The 7,460-nt window shown below is 32.1% G+C and overlaps 1 long non-coding RNA gene across 1 annotated transcript; it reads right to left on the bottom strand.

Moving 5' to 3' along the window:
• Positions 1 to 205: 205 nt before the first annotated feature.
• On the bottom strand, positions 206 to 4,300 carry LOC132303446 (uncharacterized). Its single transcript, XR_009481226.1, has 5 exons — positions 3,968 to 4,300; positions 3,774 to 3,820; positions 3,606 to 3,680; positions 2,845 to 2,960; positions 206 to 491 (listed from the first exon to the last, which is right to left on the bottom strand). It is a non-coding gene; the product is annotated as an uncharacterized LOC132303446 (long non-coding RNA).
• Between the last annotated feature and the right edge of the window lie 3,160 nt (positions 4,301 to 7,460).

Below are 7,460 nucleotides of genomic sequence, written 5' to 3'. Positions count from 1 at the left end.
ACCCTTATGAAGCCTCTTTTTTTTCTTCCCATGGTAGAAATAATGTGATAGTTTCTACCTCACATTAAGCCCATGGCATAAAGTGTGTATGTATATATATATATTAAATGGGTAACCTGTCGTCCAACAACATATATCACTCATATCCTACTCCACATACACAACCAAATTGCAACCAAAGGCATATATATATACAACAATCACCTAAAATTAATCCCAAACATTCATTAAATAATTTGAAGTACAAAGTTTCCATCATTGTTAAAAAAAGAACAATCACCAAAAATTAATCCAAAACATTCATTGAATAATTTAGAGTACAAAGTCTCCATCATTGTTAAAAAAAAGAAAACCAAGTGCTAACAAAAGATTGCAAAAAGAAGTAGCACCGCCAAGCTTGCCCAGCCATCTTCATTCACTGTGCCAACAAAGGATTATCACTAAGGAAGTTAGGCATGTGGTCACTAGCATTACCAGCATCACTGCTAACCCTGAAATGGATTAAAATTAAGATTGTGATCATTGAAGAAAAAGAGCTCCCTTAATTAACATGGTAAAAAACCAATATTGCAGTTGCTAACTAAATGCGAGTTGAACAAACCTTCTACCCAAGGTAAATAACCAATGTATATATCTTAGAAGCAAGGGGAAAAAAATTACCCTTATGCTAGACAATACATAAGATCTAACAATGAACTATTTGTTGTTTTTATCATGAGCATAAACTCATTATTCTTTTATGGAATGGGTAAAAAAATTATGAACAAACCTTCTACCTAAGGTAAAAAACAATGAACTATTTGTTGTTTCTATCATGCATATCTTACATGTCCTGTTATTCTTTTATGGAATGGGCAAAAAAATTATGCATTATAAGATTTGCTTAGATTCTCAAAAATTGAGAGGAAAGAAGAATAGATGTTTGTGTGTGTGTGTGTGTGTGTGTGATCCACGTAATACTGGGAAGAATAAGCCCAAATCTTAATAGAAAAATAAAGCCCATTATAATATATTAATACACATGTTAATATACAGACATCAAGAGATATATTACTAATAAAAAAAACTTTCACAACTAACTTTTAAAATTTAAAGTAGATAGAACTAGTTTGGCCCCCCAAACAAAAGTTGATGGGTCCACCCCTGATTCATAATAAAAAAAACCAAACCAATAAGATAACAAAACTGCAAATGTTAAAGACATCAATCGAATGAACACAAATACTATGCAGTATCCAGCAATGTCAAAAGCATAACCAGATCATTATGAACTTAACTATAATCGAAAGACCTTGGAGCCAACCATATCATAAATAGAGTTCCCTGGGCATATATTTCGATGCTATGCAGGTCTAATTAGGGGTATACAATGGACCATCATTTCCATCTTACCACCTTGGCAACAAATAAAATTCCATACATTAAAAAAGGCTCAAAAATTATTCTGCATTATTACATATTATTTGGACCAGCTAGTTAAACCAATGAATTATGTATGTTTTCTAAAAATTATATATATATATATATATACAAAAAAAAATCATTAGTTAAAACATAAAAGGAACCTCAATTGGGGAAGGAAATAATAAATAAACAAAAAGGAAAAGAAAATAGTTTTTCTTTCAATTGTTGAATAAGAGGGCTTTCTTCAACAAAGAAAATGACCTTATCTAATTCAATTTTTCTTTCTTTTTGACACTTTTTTAGGACTGAAACCTGGCCAAATTCTTTTAGAAAGTTTAGTAGATTTATTGTTTTTTTATAACCTTTATTCTCTTCTTTTCAAAGGAAGCGCCTGGTTTAATTAAATACTAATTTATCTTGCTATACCTATTTTGGGATATGCTACCAATAGTAATGGAATCAAATAAATGATCTAGGATGGTTTGTCAGCCATATTATATGGGACTCAGGTACTTGTGTCTTGAGTTGGTAAATGTCAAAGCAAGTAACTGTCTAAGGTTGAATATATCAAATACCTAAATCTGAGGACACTGTTAAATAAGAATCTTTATTGCCTTGGATGATAAGTCTTTTATGTGACATTGAGATTCATATCTACATCACCTTTTACTTTAGCACAAAGGTCATGTATTCTAGTACCAAATGGTGATTTAAGGGACTGACCTAACTCTAATTAATTTCTCACATTCAAAAACAAACTCACTTTTGATCTAAAGCTCACCTTATCACCACCACGTACATATGGTTCAGTTCTTAGGCGCATTTTTTATTCTTTATTTTTGCCTCTCACATTTGCTTTTATATACACTGCCATAAATTGAAGCTCAATTTCAACCTCTCATAGACAAAATAAATGACGACCACACACTTGCACAACATTCATTTGGACGCCAGTGTTTTAGAGTTTAGAAACAACTATATTTTCATTGTTGGCTATTCAAGTGTATTAATAAGCATAATGAGGATATGTTTCATAGTTTCTGGATGTTTTTCTTTTGGTATATTTTTCTTAATTACGAAAGCACTAAGAACTTTCACTTATTTAAATTCAGATGTACTTTTTTTATTCAAGAACAAACATCATACAATCACAAAATATTCCACTATAGCAAAAAAAAAATAAAAGACAAGAATTTATTATGAGAGAAAGCAATCATCAGACTAAGAAAAACCCATTTGTTTATAGAGAAATGTTGGAACAAATTCATCCTTCAGAACAAGGCAATTTACATAGATTTATTTGAAACGAAAACTATGTAAGGAGATATATGCATTCTTACAAAGAATTCACAACATATGATGATGATGAAAAATAATCCACCAGTGCTGTAATAGGATTCAGAACTAAATTAAATTCAAAGAATGAAACTTCAAACTTACATCTGCTCGTTACATGATGACAACAAATTCCTATAAATGCAAAGCACAACTTTTACGGAGCCAAAATGCTCATTCCTCAAATCCTTATAAAATCTGTGCTCTAGGTAATCAGTAATCTGTATAAGAACCAACAATGGAAGTGACTTCAAAAAAAGTCATAGGCACTTTGCCAAGGTTACAAATTTTAGAGTAACTTTTTTGGGTCTGACAGAATTTTTGAACTATCAAAAATTTGTCATTGGGTTCAAGAGATTGATATTTTCATTGCTTCAAATTCTCAATTGTTTTTGACATTTTCTTAATCAATATTTCCATTATCTTTACAAGATTTTAGAGTAAATATTTGATTTCAACAGGGGGAAAATTTGAATTAAATAAAAAAACTCTAGAAATTAACTGACTATAAGCATAAAGTTAAGAGCACAAGGCAAGGCTTGCCTTTAAATAAATAAAGAGATATTGGCTTCTCTTGTCTCTTAATATGCCAGGAAAATTGTATTAGACTATTAGGTGATAAATTTCAATTTGAAACCGTAACTAGAAAAATCTTTCAAAAAAAAAAAAAATTTGATGGGTTAACTAAAGAATAGTATAGTGGCTGAAAACTTTATATGGTAACTGCAAATTTAAATTTAAATGTTGAATTCAGAAACTTGAATTTGCTTGAGTCGGGATTTCTGATAGAGCCATGAATTGACAATACAATATGAATTGAATTTTCAGAACAATAGCCTTTTAGTGAAAGGGAAGTTAGGCCGTACCTTTGGTATTCGTAATGGATTTTTCAAAGCATAATCACAAAGCTTCCCAATTTTTCGGTCTTTTGGTTCAGCATCCTACAAAAGATGATTGACATAACAATATCAGAAGCCTTTAAAGGGGATAAACCCTAATTTCATATATACATCAATAAAATTGAAATCCCTAACCTGTTCGTATGCATCCTCTTCAAAAATTGAACTCCTCTAGCCCAACTCTAACATCAAAATCACATAGATGAGTGGTGAGAAGAATAAGAATCAAAATTTATGTATCCATTTTAATCGACCGAGTAAGTTTTGCGAACACACACACACATACATATATACGTGTATAAATAGAGAGAAATAGATTGGAAACAAACCTAGCAGCAGCGGTCGTCTGCAAATCGCCGAACACACCTTCGTGTCTCTAATGGAGGATTCTAGTTTTAGGGTTTCTTCTTTAGGGGTTAGGGTTTGCTCTGATGGTCAACTGAAAGAGGGTTGATGGAAAGAGGGAAAAACATTTTCACCGGTTAGGGCTTTAATCCACCAGCACTGTATGTGGTTTTTTTTGTGTGGGTGTGTGGATTTGTCTCTGAGTTTTCGTTCGATACAGCTTAAGGGAATTGTGGCATAGCCATTCCTAATCTAGTCGCTCGCCCTCGCTCTACTGAATATATATATTTTTTATTTTATTTTTTTGGAGAGGACAAGCATTCAAAGTATTAGCGGGAATAATACCCGCTAATATAAATTCACCTCCTAACCACGGTTCTTCTAGAACCGTGGTAGAAAGAGTCCCTTTCTAGCACAGTTCAGCATTAACCGTGTTAGAAATGGTCTCTTTTTATCACGGTTTCGCATTAACCGTGGTAAAAAATGATTTCTACCACGGTTCCGCATTAACCGTGGTAGAAAATGGTATTTCTACCACGGTTCTTGCGGAACAGTGGTAGAAAGCGTTTTTTATCACGGTTAATGCGGAACCGTAGTAAAAAGACCATAGTTAAAAGTTATTTTTCTTGTAGTGTCTCAAGGAGGATCCTGAGCCAAGGAGTAGGAGTTTCCGAACCTCGCTAAATCGTCGAGTCTTTATTTACAATTTCTTATCTCTATTTTTTTTTTTATACTTGTGTTATATATTGCTTGAATATTTCAATTGATTATTGCATGATAGTTAGTTGGAAATAATTTTTATAAATTACAAAAATTAGCCATTGACACCATTCACCCCATCTAAAGTCAATTAGTGGTTAACAATTGGTGTTAGAGCCTAATCTCTAGAAAAAGATTTAATCATCCTAAAGAACGATTATGACCAATACAAATTTTTATCAAGAAGGTCAATCTAACAATAAACCTCATTGGTTTGACAGAAATGACTACAACTATTGAAGAATTAGAATGAGAGCGTTCCTAAGAAGCCTAGATATAGATGTTTGGAAAGCCACCGAACAAGGAGACCATATTCCAACCAAAATAGTAGATGGTGAAAATGTTCTAACAACCGATATTGAATGGACCCTCAATGACCGTAGGTTTGTTTAATGCAATGTCAAGGCTATCACTAATCTTTATTGTGCCTTAAGCAAAGATGAATTCAATAGAGTTTCGGATTGTGAAACGGCCAAAGAAATTTGGGATAAACTTGAAGTTACCTATGTAGGTACTAGTCATGTTAAGGAATCCAAAATGAATATGCTCGTCCATAAGTATGAACTTTTTACCATGAACAACAAAGAAACTATTAGTGAAATGTACTCTCGTTTTACTAACATTGTGAATCCTTTGAAGGCTTTTGAAAGGTCATATACATTATCTGATAATGTGAGAAAAATTCTTAGGTCTTTGCCTAAAAATTGGGAAGCCAAGAAGACCGCCATCTAAGAGGCCAAAAATCTCAACACACTCCCCATAGATGAACTCATTGGTTCATTGATGACTTATGAGCTAGAAATGAATGATAGAGATAAACACAAAGAAATGCAAAAGAAGGATATAGCTCTTCAAGCTACTACTAAAAAAGTTGCAATTGATAAAGCTCCTAATGATGAAGAAGAAGAAGAAGAAGAAGAAGAAATTGCTCTCATTACCAAAACCGTGAGAAAAGTCCTTCAAATGAAGAAGTATAAAAAAAGTAACAACTTCAAAAGAAATGGTTCATCAAGTGAGCAAGGAAAGAGGAAAGCACCTACTTGTTTTCCTTGTGGAAAACTGGGATATTTCAAATCTGATTGATATGCTTACAAAAATGAAAAGGAAAGGAAAAAGAAAGGCAGAGCCATGCGAGCTACATTAGAGGATGATGATTCAAATGGATCCAAAAGTGACGATGAACTTAATGAATTGGTCAATCTTTGTCTCATGGCCGATGAAGATAAGGTAAATTCTAATCATGATTCATTTGATTTGGAAACTACTTATGATGAATTGGCTGATGCACATAACTATTTTCTAGATGCTTTTAAAGAATTTAATGATGAATTAGGCAAAATAGTTCAAAAATGTGCTAGTCTTAGACGATAAAAGTTTATCATCTCTCAAAACCTTAAAAAATCTCAACTTGAAAATGAAGCTTTGAAAAAGGAAAAAGAATTAGCTAAAGAATCAGCCTCAATTAGCTTAATTTTTGAAAATGAATCATTGAAAGTCATTATTGAGGATCAAATTAAGATTTTAGCCAAATTCATAAAAGGTAGAGAGAATTTGGGCTTCATACTTAGAAAGCAAAGAAATGCTTATGCTAAAGATGGGCTTGGATATGATCCTTAGAACAAATATTATTGTTTATTGAAAAAGAGAAAACCTTTGAACAATTATTTTGTTAAAAATTCCTCTTTAAGTCTAAAATGCAATTATTGTAAAAAGTTAGGACATAAGATTAATCATTGTCCTATTAGGTTATGTATGACAAAAGAAATTTGGGCTATTAACGGGACATATATGCCTCTTCCTAACTCTCATGAACCCAAGAAAATGTGGGTACCAAAAGAAGATTACTCAAATTCCTTTTGTAGGTTTGCTTAAAGTCTCTATATTCATCTAAGGACAAATGGTTCCTTAATAGTAGATGCTCAAGACATATGACGGGAGATCAATCACAATTTCGCTCCATCAAACCTCATAAAGGAGGAAGTGTTACATTCAGTGACAATTCAAAAGGCAAGGTCATTGGCATTGGAACTATTGGTATCTCCTCTTCCTTATCTATTGATGATGTTTTACTTGTTAAAGGCTTAAAATATAACTTGTTTAGTATTAGCCAACTATGTGATAAATGATATGATGTTTTGTTTAAATCGGATAAATGCATTATCAAAAAGGATAATAATAAAGTATTTCATGCTCTTAAAAATGGTAATGTGTATATTTTGCTTTTGTGTGAATTACATGATTAAGATGTCAAATGCCTTGTATCTTCAAATGAAAATAATTGGTTGTGGCATATAAGGTTTGGTCATGCTAGCATAGATTTGATTTCAAAACTATCTAAAAATAAAATAGTCAAAGGCCTCCCAAAGACTAATTTTTCTAAACATAAAACTTGTAGCGCGCATGCTAAATATGCAAGCAAATCAAGTCATCATTTAAAAGGAAAAAGTACATAACAACTACAAGACCACTTGAATTAATTCATATGGACTTATTCGATCTGAAGAGAATTACTAGTCTTGGTAGAAAACTCTATGCATTTGTCATTGTTAATGATTACTCTAGATTCACTTGGGTATTTTTCCTTACACACAAAAATGAGGCTTATACAATCTTTGCTAAATTTTGTAAGAAAGTTGAGAAAGAAAAAGAGTGTAAGATTAAGACCATTAGAAGTGATAGAGGAAGAGAGTTTGATAACCAAGATGTAGAAAGATTTTG

This window comes from Cornus florida, unplaced genomic scaffold, assembly GCF_030987335.1.
Source record: "Cornus florida cultivar Cherokee Brave unplaced genomic scaffold, ASM3098733v1 CherokeeBrave_3.0.0_Hap2_Chr04, whole genome shotgun sequence".
Taxonomy (NCBI): Eukaryota; Viridiplantae; Streptophyta; class Magnoliopsida; order Cornales; family Cornaceae; genus Cornus; species Cornus florida.
The sequence above is the reverse complement of the archived record's forward strand: the minus strand, read 5'-3'. Positions and strand labels throughout refer to the sequence as shown.